This window comes from Anomaloglossus baeobatrachus, chromosome 8 (assembly GCF_048569485.1).
Source record: "Anomaloglossus baeobatrachus isolate aAnoBae1 chromosome 8, aAnoBae1.hap1, whole genome shotgun sequence".
Taxonomy (NCBI): domain Eukaryota; kingdom Metazoa; phylum Chordata; class Amphibia; order Anura; family Aromobatidae; genus Anomaloglossus; species Anomaloglossus baeobatrachus.
The window spans coordinates 208251584-208267337 of record NC_134360.1 but is presented as its reverse complement, the minus strand read 5'-3'; positions in this window follow the sequence as shown (position 1 = coordinate 208267337).

The window sequence follows — 15754 nt, the reverse complement described above, 5'->3', positions numbered from 1 at the left end:
CAATTGATTCTCCAGTCAGCGCTACAGTTAAGGTTAAAATAACTGTTTTATATGCTGGAGGAGCATGTTTAACCAGCCTATTTCTTATGCTGGCTGTCAATGGGTACTGGAGATAATCATCATCCATTCCCAAAAGAGGAAGAGCATTCCTCATTGCTTCTTCCTTCAGCCTTTCCATACCATCTTTTAGGGTATACCAAGGTTTATCATTGATAGGAAAGTCTGCTTCTGATGGGTATTTGTCCAGAAAAGCATGGGCTAGGATCATGATTAAGTTTTGAGTACCATGCTCATTATGATCAACAAAATAATTTTTTATTGATCTCTGAATTACTGGGTCCCGAGACATGGTGACAAATTTTGCCACGTCTCCAGCGTCAAAGTGCACTCCACCTCCTCCGAGATCGTGCACTCTGACCAACCAGGGAATTTCTCCTTCTCCTGGTTTTTGTCTAAACCAGGGGTCTCAAACACGCGGCCCGCGGGCCGCATGCGGCCCTTCAGGTGGCTTCTTGCGGCCCGCAGGCCCGTGGACCTGGTAAAGATGGCGACCGGTGCAGGGGCCGCAGCTGCCAGTTATTTATTTCAGCCTACAGTTTTTTCTTTGCCGCGCACAGTGAAGTTCTCACTGCAGAACGCAATAACAGCCGCCTGCCAATCAGAGGAAAGCACCTGCTGCATATGACCTCAGATGCTTGCCTGTGATTGGCCAGTGGCTGTTGTGCAGTGAGAACTGCTTTGCAGGCGCCGGCCGAAAGTTCAGCGATGACAGCAGCTGTTATCATTACCGGGTCCACGTGCCTGCGTGCTGCCGACAGCAGGTGAGAAGAATGTTTTTGTGTGTGTGGGGTTCTGTGTTGCTGGCTGAGGCTGCAGTGTGTGTGTGGGGTTCTGTGTTGCTGGCTGAGGCTGCAGTGTGTGTGTGGGGTTCTGTGTTGCTGGCTGAGGCTGCAGTGTGTGTGTGTGTGATTCTGTTGCTGGCTGAGGCTGCACAGAGTGTGTGTGTGTGTGTGTGTTAGCTGAGGCTGCACAGGGTGGGGGTGGTGGTGTGAGCTGATGAGGCTGCACAGGGTGGGGGTGGTGGTGTGAGCTGATGAGGCTGCACAGGGTGGGGGTGGTGGTGTGAGCTGATGAGGCTGCACAGGGTGGGGGTGGTGGTGTGAGCTGATGAGGCTGCACAGGGTGGGGGGGGTGTGTGTGTGAGCTGATGAGGCTGCACAGGGTGGGGGGGGGGGGTGTGAGCTGATGAGGCTGCACAGGGTGGGGGGGGGGTGTGTGTGTGAGCTGATGAGGCTGCACAGGGGGGGGGGGGTGTGAGCTGATGAGGCTGCACAGGGTGGGGGGGGGGTGTGTGTGAGCTGATGAGGCTGCACAGGGTGGGGGGGGTGTGTGTGTGAGCTGATGAGGCTGCACAGGGTGGGGGGGGTGTGTGTGTGAGCTGATGAAGCTGCACAGGGTGGGGGGGGGGGGTGTGTGTGAGCTGATGAGGCTGCACAGGGTGGGGGGGGGGTGTGTGTGTGTGAGCTGATGAGGCTGCACAGGGTGGGGGTGTGTGTGTGTGTGTGTGTGTGTGTGTGTGTGTGTGTGTGTGAGCTGAGGCACATTACTACAAGGGGACAAGGATGCACACATTTTTACAGAATGGGAAACAAGATGGGGCACATTACTACAAGATGTTGGCCAAAATTACTATGCGGTGGTTATTGTAAAACTGTATTACTTATAAAAAGGGGAAAAAATGTAAAAAAAAGTGTGTATGTATATATATATATATATATATATATATATATATATATATATATATGTGTATATATATATATATATATATGTGTGTATATATATATATATATATATATATATATATATATATATATATATTACACACTACACATTTGTTATAATGGACAAATGAAAAATGTTCAAAAACAGTGATTCAAGGGTGTATAGAAAGAAAAAATGGTACCACTACCAATGTCACTTTGTCCTGAAAGGAATGCGGCCCCTCAAATTATTTTTTTCCTGTGTGCGGCCCATACACCCAGCCGAGTTTGAGACCCCTGGTCTAAACTGTGTTAAAATGCTATCAACTTCTCCCTGAGAGTAATCTTCAATGGTTACTCGATTTTTTACATGAGGAATCGTTCTCTCATTTATGATGGCATTACTATCTTCGTCATATTGCAGATTCCCCTGACCATCCCGGACATGTTCCCGGATGATCTCATTCTCTGCCCTCTCTAGGCGCCTCATTACTGGATTAGCCTGAATCTTCCCTTTATGGTAATCCTCCTCATCAGATGATGAATCCCACACATCCCCATTCAAAGTATCGGGATCCCAGTTTATAGAAGCTGGGACGATACTTTTATGTACTTTGGTTTTATTTACCTTTCCTCTTCTTTTCTTATACTTATTTTGAGCAATTTTTATGGCAGCTTTTTCTGCCACATTCTGATAATGTTCCAATTTATCCTTCAACAGTCTGGTATTACATTCCAGAACTGTTTTCAGGCCACCTAATTCTATCATCTTTTGTTCCATCTGGGAACTTTTCTTCTGTATCTTTAGATTACGCTCATGCATTACACTATATGCACTTGCCAAAATCCAGATGCGCCGTCCTAAAGACACTACACCACCTGCTTTCACAGGGGCACCACTGAGTACATTCACAACATCAGTAGCTTCACTACCCTAAGGGTATGTGCGCACGTTGCTTTTTACCTGCTTTTTTGCTGCTTTTTCTTCTGCGCTGTTTAATGCCAAAATGGATGTGTTCTTCTATTCAAGCAAAGTCTATGGGAATTTGGGTTTCTTGTTCACACTATGTTGTTCAAAATGCTGCCTTTTTGTGGCAGAACTTTGGTCAAAAACTCAGCTTTTCAAAGAAGCAACATGTCAATTGTTTTTGCCATTTGGGTTTTGCACTGCAAAGCTGAGTTTTTGACCAAAGTTCTGCCACAAAAAGGCAGCATTTTGAACAACATAGTGTGAACAAGAAACCCAAATTCCCATAGACTTTGCTTGAATAGAAGAACACATCCATTTTGGCATTAAACAGCGCAGAAGAAAAAGCAGCAAAAAAGCAGGTAAAAAGCAGGTAAAAAGCAACGTGCGCACATACCCTTAAGCTTATCCTGCCATTGTTCTGCCAATCCACAAGATACTACATCACCTGCTTTCACAGGGGCACCACTGAGTACATTCACAACATCAGTAGCTTCCCTACCCTTAAGCTTATCCTGACATTGTTCTGCCAATCCACAAGACACTACATCACCTGTTTTCACAGGGTCACTACTGAGTACATTCACAACCAGTGGCGTAACTAGAGTTGGATGGGCCCCGGTGCAAAGTTTAGACCTGGGCCCCCCCTCCACATACACAGACACTTGGGGTAAGGCATACCTCCCAACTTTTAAAGAAGGAAAAGAAGGACAAAGTTTTAGGCCACGCCCCCTAACCACACCCATTTCACAGTCACGCCCATATCCACTCCCCATCCACACCCATTCAGCATGGACATGCAGGCAGCCGGCGGGCCTCCAGCATGGACACGCAGGCAGCTGGCGGGCCTCCAGCATGGACACGCAGGCAGCCGGCGGGCCTCCAGCATGGACACGCAGGCAGCCGGCGGGCCTCCAGCATGGACACGCAGGCAGCCGGCGGGCCTCCAGCATGGACACGCAGGCAGCCGGCGGGCCTCCAGCATGGACACGCAGGCAGCCGGCGGGCCTCCAGCATGGACACGCAGGCAGCCGGCGGGCCTCCAGCATGGAAACGCAGGGAGCCACAGTGAGGCGGCCGGTCGCCCACACAGTGAGGTGGCCGGTCGCCTTCACAGACAGGTGGCAGGGGGGCGCCCGCACAGACAGGCGGCAGGGGGGCGCCCGCACAGACAGGCGGCAGGGGGGCGCCCGCACAGACAGGCGGCCGGGGGGCGCTCGCACAGACAGGCGGCCGGGGGGCGCCCGCACAGACAGGCAGCCGGGGGGCGCCCGCACAGAGAGGCGGCCGGCCGACCGCACAGACAGGCGGCCGGCCGACCGCACAGAGAGGCTCCGGCCGGGGGTGAGGGGGGGGGGAGGGAGGGAAATCAGCGCTGGGGAGATTTTACTGTACCAGCAGCAGCACAGGCAGCGCTCCTCTCTGTTATGCCACGTCTACTGGGATGGTAGGAGGGAAAAGCAGGGAGGCGGAGAGAGAGTGGGTGGGCGGAGCCCGGGAGCCGGCCGTCCCGATCGTGGCAACGGGACAAACAATGTAAAGCGTGAAAGTCCCGCTGTATCCGGGACGGTTGGGAGGTATGGGGTAAGGGATAATGACACTGACACTCGGGGTACAGGATAATGACGCTGACACTTGGCTCTCACCCACAGCACCCTGAAATCCCTCTATCAGCACCCAGCTTTCCTATGTTCTGATATTTATCTTGTCCTCAGCACCCAGCTTTCCCATATCAGAGCATGAGAAAGCTGGGTGCTGAGAGATGTATATCAGAACATGGGAAAGCTGGGTGCTGAGAGATGTATATCAGAACATGGGAAAGCTGGGTGCTGAGAGATGTATAGCAGAGCATGGGAAAGTTGGCTGCTGAGGGAAAGAGCCTTTTTCCCTCAGCACAAAACATTTCCATCCCATACTTGTATCTTTGTCCCCCCTGTATAAAGTTCTCAAAATACTATAACAGCCCCCACATAGCCTTCCAAATAATTGTATAAAGGGTCTCACATAACCCTTCATATATTAGAATGCAGATACATAGCCCTCCATATATTATAATGCACCCCCATAATCCTCCATGTATAAAGTAGCCCTTCAATTATAATGCATTTCCCATAGTTCTCCATGTATTAAAATTCACCCCATAGTTCTCCATATATTATACTGCACCACATAGTCCTCCATGTTTTATAATGCACTTCCATAGTCCATGTATAAGGTAGCCTCCATAGTCCTCCATATATTATAATGCAGCCCCCATAGTCCTATATGTATTATAACACAACCCCATAAAACTTCAGATGGTATTATGCAGCCCCATACTCCTCCATGTATAATTCACCCCTATATTCCATGTATAAGGTGTCCCTTCATTTTGTATTATACAGCCCCCCCCCGACCTCCATTTTAATGCAGCCCTATAGACCTCCAGTATAATGCAGCCTCATAGACCTCTATGTATATTACACCTCTATATTCAATGTATAAGGTGTCCTTCATGTTTATTATGCAGCCTCACCAGGCCTCCATATATAATAATGCAGCCAACCTCTCCAGGCCTCCATGTATAATATAGCAGCCAGCCTCCCAGGCCTCCATGTATAATATAGCAGCCAGCCTCCCCAGGCCTCCATGTATAATAATGCAGCCAGCCTCCCCAGGCCTCCATGTATAATAATGCAGCCAGCCTCCCCAGGCCTCCATGTATAATAATGCAGCCAGCCTCCCCAGGCCTCCATGTATAATAATGCAGCCAGCCTCCCCAGGCCTCCATGTATAATAATGCAGCCAGCCTCCCCAGACCTCCATGTATAATAATGCAGCCAGCCTCCCCAGACCTCCATGTATAATAATGCAGCCAGCCTCCCCAGGCCTCCATGTATAATAATGCAGCCAGCCTCCCCAGGCCTCCATGTATAATAATGCAGCCAGCCTCCCCAGGCCTCATGTATAATAATGCAGCCAGCCTCCCCAGGCCTCCATGTATAATAATGCAGCCAGCCTCCCCAGGCCTCCATGTATAATAATGCAGCCAGCCTCCCCAGGCCTCCATGTATAATAATGCAGCCAGCCTCCCCAGGCCTCCATGTATAATAATGCAGCCAGCCTCCCCAGGCCTCATGTATAATAATGCAGCCAGCCTCCCCAGGCCTCATGTATAATAATGCTGCCAGCCTCCCCAGGGCTCATGTATAATAATGCTGCCAGCATCCCCAGGCCTCCATCTATAATAATGCTGCCAGCCTCCCCAGGCCTCCATGTATAATAATGCAGCCAGCCTCCCCAGGCCTCATGTATAATAATGCAGCCAGCCTCCCCAGGCCTCATGTATAATAATGCTGCCAGCCTCCCCAGGGCTCATGTATAATAATGCTGCCAGCATCCCCAGGCCTCCATCTATAATAATGCTGCCAGCCTCCCCAGGCCTCCATGTACAGTATAATGCAGTCTCCCCAGGCCTCCATGTACAGTATCATGCAGCCTCCCCACCCCAGGCCTCCATGTACAGTATCATGCAGCCTCCCCACCCCAGGCCTCCATGTACAGTATCATGTAGCCTCCCCACCCCAGGCCTCCATGTACAGTATCATGCAGCCTCCCCACCCCAGGCCTCCATGTACAGTATCATACAGCCTCCCCACCCCAGGCCTTTGTATAAGGTGTCCCTTCATTTTGTATTATACAGCCCCCCCCCCGACCTCCATTTTAATGCAGCCCTATAGACCTCCAGTATAATGCAGCCTCATAGACCTCTATGTATATTACACCTCTATATTCAATGTATAAGGTGTCCTTCATGTTTATTATGCAGCCTCACCAGGCCTCCATATATAATAATGCAGCCAACCTCTCCAGGCCTCCATGTATAATATAGCAGCCAGCCTCCCAGGCCTCCATGTATAATATAGCAGCCAGCCTCCCCAGGCCTCCATGTATAATAATGCAGCCAGCCTCCCCAGACCTCCATGTATAATAATGCAGCCAGCCTCCCCAGGCCTCATGTATAATAATGCAGCCAGCCTCCCCAGGCCTCCATGTATAATAATGCAGCCAGCCTCCCCAGGCCTCCATGTATAATAATGGAGGCCTGGGTTGGGGAGGCTGCATGATACTGTACATGGAGGCCTGGGGTGGGGAGGCTGCATGATACTGTACATGGAGGCCTGGGGTGGGGAGGCTGCATGATACTGTACATGGAGGCCTGGGGTGGGGAGGCTGCATGATACTGTACATGGAGGCCTGGGGTGGGGAGGCTGCATGATACTGTACATGGAGGCCTGGGGTGGGGAGGCTGCATGATACTGTACATGGAGGCCTGGGGTGGGGAGGCTGCATGATACTGTACATGGAGGCTCCATGTACAGTATCATGCAGCCTCCCCACCCCAGGCCTCCATGTACAGTATCATACAGCCTCCCCACCCCAGGCCTCCATGTACAGTATCATGCAGCCTCCCCACCCCAGGCCTCTGACCACCGTGTACTCACTTTATATATATAAAAAAAAAAAAACAAGTACTCACCGATCTTCTCCTTCCACTGCTGCTCTGTCCTGACGTCTCCTTGTTCCACTGCTGCTGTACTCCCTGCTCTCCTCCTTCCACTGCTGCTCGTCCTCCTCTCTCTCCCAGTGCTCCGGTCGGCGTCCTCCCTCCCTGCGCTCTGTGCACTCAGCACAGCAGTCGCACAGGAGTGACGTCACCGCGCAGGCACAGGGGGAGTATGATGATGCAGAGCGGCGCTGGCCGCTCTATGCTTCATTATTACTGTGCGCGGTGATGGGGGAGGGGGGCCCCGGTGCCGCCGCTGACATCGGGCAGGAGGGCCCGGTGTCGGGGGCGGCAGCGGGTCATATAGTGGGCGCGTGCACTGTGACAGAGCAGCGCAGCTTCTCTCTCACTGAGAGGAGCTGGCTGCTGATCTGTCGGGTCCCCGCGGGCCCCAAACTGCCCGGGCCCGGTCGCGATGGCGATTGCTGCGACCGCGGTCGTTACGCCCCTGTTCACAACATCAGTAGCTTCACTACCCTTAAGCTTGTCCTGCCATTGTTCTGCCAATCCACAAGACACTACATCACCTGTTTTCACAGGGTCACTACTGAGTACATTCACAACATCAGTAGCTTCACAACCCTTGAGCTTATTCTGCCAATCCACAATTGACCAATTCATGTACTATAAGATTGTAGGGAGCCTCAGTCCAGCCGGGGATCTCCACAACAACCTCCTTAACATTATCCTTACGTTTTCTGAACATTTTGACACTATGCAAAAGATTGAAAAAATATCTGGAAATTTGCCAAATATATGTTTTTAACTTCTAAATTACAAAAATTCGTTAATTACTTCTTATAGAAGTAATCCTGCCGACTACGCCAATTTATGTCTTGCTAAATTCTACTAAAAAGGGGGCTGAAAGCCCGTACTTACGAAGCGCTCACTGATATCCTAATCAGGCACGAATACTAATATTCTTTATAGCAAGATACTATTTATTTTTTTTTAATCAACTTTTTATTTTTGAAAAGAAAAAATTTTAAACAAGTTTTACAGAAACAGATAGACATTGAAAGGAAACATTTCCCAGGTATGCCGTTAGATACATTATGCAACACACAGATGTAATGTCAGGTAGAAAAAAGGGGGGGTATCTCCCCGCACACTTCGGCCCTGAAAAGGAGAAAGAAATCAACCCCTACTTGTTCGGGCTTCAAATCTGGAACGTATTCCCAAAGTCATCCCACAGAGACCATGTCTTTATAAATCCGTCCATTGTATTGTGGAGCTGGGCCGTCAACCTCTCCATATTTCTCACATCTTTTATCCTAGCATAAAGATCCGAGATTGACGGCGGTGCTACCCTCTTCCAGAATAGTGATATTAGACATTTGGCAGCGGTGAGAATATGTAGGAGAAGCTTTAATTCAGATTTGCTTAAAGACGAAGGGAGAGCGTTTAGTAAATATACCACCGGATCCCTACTCAGATTTCTACCTACTAACCTACCCATCAGGGACTCCACCTCCTCCCAGAAACCACCAATAGCTGGGCATGTCCAAAATATATGATATAAAGAAGCTCCCCCAAGTCCACATCTCCAACATTCATCTGGATATGAGCGGTTGAACTTATGCAGAAGCTCTGGAGTGTGATACCATGTCATAAGGACTTTGACTTGGTTCTCCTTATAGAGAGTGCTGACTGAGGACCGAAATGTCCTAGTCCATATCACTGACCAGAGTGCTTCTGATATAGATCGACCGATCCATCCCTCCCATCTCTTCATATATGTGTGCTTCACTATCTCTGAGGAGTTCCCTCTTGACAATATGTTGTAGATGGCTGAAATCAAACCCTTAGTTGAAGTGCGCCCCGAGCAGAGGGCCTCAAAAGTTGAGGGACGACTTGACGCCATCTGTCCTCTGATGGTCGAGAAGAAATGCGCTATCTGTTGGTATGAGAAATGGAGACCGAGAGGTAATTTGTACTGGTGTCGTAGGTCTGAGAATGGCTTTAGTTTTAAGGTGACCGGGTTAACAATATCACGGAAACAGTACAGGCCCGCCTTTGCCCATTGCCCCACCACCCCCGGGCTCATGCCCTCTGTCAAGTGTGGAGTGAACAGAAAGGGAGTCAGTAGAGAAGACTGCGTTGCCAGTTGGAACTTTATCCTGCACTGCCGCCACAGCTCTCTTATGAATGCCATTGGGCCTAAAAGGTCTCTCGAATGAGTTTCACTAGGGCGGCCCCAGATTAGAGAGCTTGGGTGGAAAGGTGCCATCCAAAGCTTCTCAATCTCCGTCCATTTATTATATGCTGGCAGGGTTGTCCAAGAGGCCAGTGTACGTAAATGAGAGGCATAATAATAGAGTATTACACTCGGGCACGACAGACCCCCTCTTGAACGCGGTGCGCACAGGACTGAGTCTGGGATGCAGTGCCTCCCCTAGTGCCAAATAAATTGCATTAACATTGACTGGACTCTTTTCAACACCCCCATAGGAACTCGTACCGGAAGTGTTTCAAACAGGTACAAAAATTTCGGGATTATTGACATTTTTATTGCTGCTATTTTGCCCAAAAAAGAGATCTGCAGGGATGACCATTTCTTTAGGCTATTTTCAACGTCTCGAATCAGGGGTGGGAAATTTGTCTGGTATATTGTTTTGTAGCTGGGGGTGATTTTAACCCCTAAGTATCGCAGGGAGTCCGAGCGCCAGGAATACTTAAAGTTTTGCTTTAGGGACCGCACTTTAACTTCCGGGATGTTAATGGGTAATGCCTCCGTTTTATCTGAATTAAGTTTATATCCCGAGAACCTAGCATACTGGGCTAAGACTGCATGCAGGTTTGGCAGGGAGACAACAGGGTTAGTTAGGGACAACAAAACATCATCCGCAAATAAAGCCACCTTAAAGGATTTTTCCCGAACCTTGACCCCCATAATATCTGGGTTAAGCCGAATTTGAGCTGCCAACGGTTCAATGCTAAGAACGTATAAAAGAGGGGACAGTGGGCATCCCTGCCTCGTTCCATTTCTGATAGGGAGGGATTCTGAGTGAGCATGAGGGAGGCGAATTGTCGCCGCCGGGCACGAGTATAAGCCTCTTAATGCCGAGACAAATGGCCCCGACAGTCCGAACTGGCCCAACACAGAAAACATGAAGGACCAGTCCAGCCTGTCAAAGGCCTTCTCCGCGTCCAAGCTTAAAAGCAGAGCCTCCACTCCCTCCCTGTTCACCACTTCCACCAAGTCCAGGATCCTACGTGTGTTATCTCCCGCCTGACGGTAGCGAACGAACCCAACTTGGTCTTTATGGACCAAGTACGGGAGCCAATTATTTAGACGTTCAGCTAAAAGTTTAGTGAATATCTTGAGGTCCGAATTTAAGAGGCTAATCGGGCGATAGCTCGCACATTCCATCGGGTCCTTACCGGCTTTGGGTATAATGGTTATATAGGAATGTAGGAATGTATTTGGAATGTCTACGCCCTCCATGAACAGATTGAAGAGGTGTGTTAGGTGAGGGGACAACTCCTCTACAAAAGTCTTATAGTATAGGTAAGTGAACCCATCGGGACCCGGGGCTTTATGACCTGGCAGGTCTTTGATCACTTGTTGTATCTCATCTGGGGATATGTTCCGATTGAGTTCCTCCACCGCCTCTTGGGACAACTTTGGGAGGTGACAGGTGGCCAAGTATTCATTCACTATATTTGCTCTGTCTGGTTGGGACATTGGAAATGGCGAGGGGATAGAGTATAATGATGTGTAATAAACTTGAAACAATTGGGCCATTTTTGTGGGGTCATATTGAGGGATACCCGAAGTGTCTTTTATCGCGCAAGGGGCGGTAGTTATCGTTTGGTCTCTAAGCTTTCTGGCTAACAACGTATGCGGTTTGTTCCCATATTCGTAATATTTCTGGCGGGAGTACCGGAGGAGTTTTTCTATGTGACCCTGCGTAATCTCTTTTAATTTAGATCTCAAGTCTATCACTTTTTTCAAGCGAATCTTAGAGGGACGGGTACAGAGCTGTTCCTCTGCTGAACGTAAATCCTTTTCATATTGGCGATAGAGCTGTTGAGAATCCTTTTTAATCCTAGAGGAGAGGGCTATGCACTCCCCCCTAATAACTGCCTTGTGGGCTTCCCAAACCAACGGGAAGGAGGGAGGTGACTGAGAGTTTTCCGTAAAATAATTCTGTATGGCCTGTCGGAGGGATTCTCGAGAGGAAATGTTAGTTAATAAAGATTCATTAAGTCTCCAGTGGGTTCTCTTTAGGGGGGCAGTCGTCAGGTTCAGAAATATCGATACGGGAGCATGGTCCGACCAGGTGATGCTACCAATCTGTGCCTGCTGAAGTGCTCTAAGTGTGGGGATATTGCCAAAGAAATAGTCTATCCGACTATGTGAGTTGTGTGGGTGTGAGAAGAAGGTGCATTGTCTTGCTGTTGGGTTGTCTATTCTCCAGAGGTCATACAATTGGTGTTTACGGATCAGCCTGCGGAAACCAACAGACAATTGTGATGATCTCTGTTGACCTACGGGATGTGAGGGTGCATGCAATTTATCAGCGTTCTCCGAAAATACCATATTAAAATCCCCTCCTATAATGTGTATGGACCCCCGATCTGCTGAGAGACGTGCCAAGACAGATGAAACAAATTTAAGCTGATTGACGTTAGGGGCATATAGGTTACAGAGGATTAGCCGTTTCCCGTTCAGAGTTCCCTTGACAATCAGATAACGACCCAACGGATCTGCCTCACACTTACTCACTTGAAATGGGCAAGTGTGGGAAATCAATATGGCCACCCCTGCTTTCTTCCTTGAGTTAGTGGCTGAAAAGGATTGAGGAAACCAATGGCGGGCAAAGCTAAAAGACCCTTTGTTTGTAAAGTGTGTTTCTTGCAGGAACACTACTGCCGCCCTTGACTTCCGCATTTCCTGGAGGACCAGCCTCCTCTTCACATCAGAATTCAGCCCCTTAACATTAAGACTCATTATCTTCGCCATCCCGTGACCTCTAGGTGTGCTTGTGTGGAGGCTAATATCTGAGACTTTCGTTTAGTGTGCGCGGCAGGCCATCCCCCTGAACCCCTCTGTGTTATAGCAGATATATTTTGATAAGTTGCAAACCTGTGGATCTTACCAAGACCTAAAGCGAGTATATTTTGATAAGTTGCATACCTGGGGATCTTACCAGGACCTAAAATAACAAACTCAAACATAACTATGATCAACTATAAAGTAGGAATTTTCAGTTATGAGATAAGTGTACGGCAGACAAAACTAGCCGCCCACTATCCCAATACCAGAGCCGACTTGTATTTACTCAGAGTAGAGAGTATTACCTTGAATATAACCTGCACTATAAACTAGAGTGCGAAAAAATTTAGTACGACTCTGCCAGTGGGTAGGTGGCAAAACTCCACGAATCTGACACACCGGCCCCTACCCCCCCCCCCTCCCCCCCGAGATTTTCTAAAACGGAGAAATCACAAAGATATGGAGAACTATATAGGTAGACCCAGAAGGACAAAGTAACTTCTACAGGTAACCATAAGTTCACATGAGAGCTTAATCAAGTATGTTCTTCTTCCCTCGAACTCTTGGAGCGTCGCTTGCGCGACGTAGTAGCCGGTTGCCAGGTCTGGGGAAGTGGCGGCATCTGTTGTGGCATAGTCCAATCTGGTAAATCTGGAACAGGGAGGTCGAAGGCCCGGCAGAAAGGCTCAAGATCAGCGGGGGCCCGAAGGCTGGCCTGTGTTTCTCCCCGCCGTGCGGTGAGGCTAAACGGAAACCCCCATCTGTAAAAAATGTTGTTATCCTTCAAAGACGACAGTAGCGGGCGGAGGGCCCTCCTCTGCTGGAGTGTTATCCACGAGAGATCTTGTAATAACTGGATTTTGGTACCTCGGTACATCACTTGTTTTGGCGGTCGAGCTTTAAACATTATTTCTTCTTTAAGTTGAAAGTCAGTGATGTGGCAGATAATATCCCTTGGATTCCCTTTCAGATTTTTAGGGCGCAAGGCCCTATGCGCTCTATCTATGGGAATTGGATGGTCAGGAGGCTGCTGCAGAAGTGAGTTGAATATAGTCTGCAAAATTGTTATGACGTCCTCCTTTGCTTGGGACTCGGGTACACCTCTGACCCTTATATTATGGCGTCTGCCTCTGTTGTCCAGATCCTCAATATGGCGCTGCAGCTCCCGTATGACGTCAGCCTGAGAGGTGGTTTGGGACTGGAGGTGACGGATGGTTGTTCTAGCTTCCGTATGGTCGTTTTCCAGCTGGTTTATTCTTTTAGAGACGGAAATGACATCCTGCCGTACCGCCGCTATTTCAGATCTGCAGGCATTTTTAACCTCAGAGATGAGTGTTTGAAAATCCTTCTTGGTAGGGAGCTGTTGGACATGCTCCCACCACTCCGCAGGTAGGCACATAGGTTGTGTGGTAGGTAGGCTTGCCCCTGCCCTCTCCTGGGCCCTCTGCATGGTGTTGTCTACACCTGATGGATCAGAGGGGGACCCGGGGGTCTGCAGTCCCGTGCCCTTTATTAATCTGTGGGGTCTTTGGGGCCTGGGGATGAGGGTCTCATTATGCAACATTGGTGATTCCAGTGGGGAAGACAGGGAGTCAGTACCCAGTATTGTTTCATTGTCCCATGGGGGCCTGGGGACTCCAGCCCTCTGCAGTGCCTCATGTGTGCTCCCAAAAACCTCCCTGCTGCCTCCTGTCATGTCCTCTCTTCCCTCATTTCCTCCGCTCTCCAGTCCCAGCTCCCCCATGCTCCACTCTATGCCACTCACTTTCTTCAGTGTGGCGTCCACTTGGGCTGCAGGGCTCCAGCCGCCGCCGCGCTCCAGCACCTCCAGAGGGGGGAGGGGCGGCATCAACACCGCTGTCCCCTCTTGGATCCCGGGGCTCGCCTCTAGGGAGAACGGCAGTCGCTCACCTGGCCTGGGAGATCGGGGGTATTCTGGGTCCTCCAGCTCACCGCCTCCACGTTCCTGCTGGGCCAAAGGTGAGTCCCCGCGCGTCTTCCCCGCCGCCGCCATCTTGACCGCGAGGGACGCCTCCATCCCGCCGGCACTCATGGGACCTCGCTCCTCACTCCCTCTTCCCTCCGCAGCACGTACCGGCAGTCCCCATGAGGTCTCCTCCGCGGCTGTTGTCAGGTGAGGTGAAAGGTGCTGAGTCACCTCCACAGCACGGGTCTCCTCCTGCTCCCGCTCGCCGGACGGCTCCCTGGTTAGATAAGCGTCCAGGGTGAGTGCTGCTGGGGTCCCAGGGTCTTTAGCCACCTTTGGGGGCTTCTTCTTCCCCATTTTGGATCCTCCGTGCGTATGCTGAAGTGCTTTTTATAATCCCGGGAGAAGGAGCTCAGGACCTAGGCGTCTTGTCCCATGGAGTTCCGGACACGCCCCCGATACTATTTATTTTAATAGCACATAAATAGTTAATGGTACATAGGCATTTAGAACTAGTCATAGAATCTTATACAATAACAGAAATATGCATCAACATTACCGTTTGTTGTAGCAATCCTTTCACATCGGAGGGAACTCAATTTAATGATAAAGGAAACAACATGGCATCTTGCATCACAGGAGCAGTGCGTACACTTCAATGTCCTGGAAGGTTTCCCCTAACATTAAGCGAGTCCGGTGTATTTTTATAGGAAAACTTTGTAGGTTGTGTTTAAATGGTCACCAGCATGTGACAGCTGAGTCATGTTCATGTAACTTGACCACAAACTGCTGTGGACACCAGCAGCTTCCTGCACATCCTGCCAGTTGACAACTGACCGACCACAGTTGACCATAGTGTTAGTGAAATATTGCAATGAGCCGTAAATTTCATATGCAAGCTTCCTTAAACCTGTCTTTAAGCCAACCACAAGTTTCCGGTAAGTGGAACTGTAAATGTGACTTCCTCATTATCTTATTCTTTGGTCATAGTGAAATTGGTTATCCAAAGAACATCTCTTTGATACTGAATTATTGATAGGTCAAATAATATCTGGGATCACTCCTATCTTTTGATTATGATCCCTATCTAATCACACATTCTTCAGTCATATCACATTGGTATCACAGAGACAGATGGTGAAAAAGACAGACAGAGACAGACGGGGAAAGAGACAGACAGACATGCAGACAGGGACAGAGAGAAGGAAGGAGGAGACAGCCAGAGAGACAGACAAAGATAGATGGGGAAAGACACAGACCTTGATAGAGACAGACGGGGAAAGAGACAGAGAAATAGAGACAGACAAAGACAGGCAGACAGGGAAAGTGAAGTGACAGACAGGAAAAGACACAGACAAAGAGACTGAGAGACAGACCTGGGAAAGAGACAGATGGGGAAAGAAACAGAGATAGAGACAGACAAAAAAAAGAGACTGAGACAGACTGGGTAAAGAGACAGATCTGGAAAGAGACAGACTGAGAACATTACTTGACATTTCTATCTATTTGTTTTGTGGTTTTTGTGTGCAGAATACATTACATTTATGTTAAT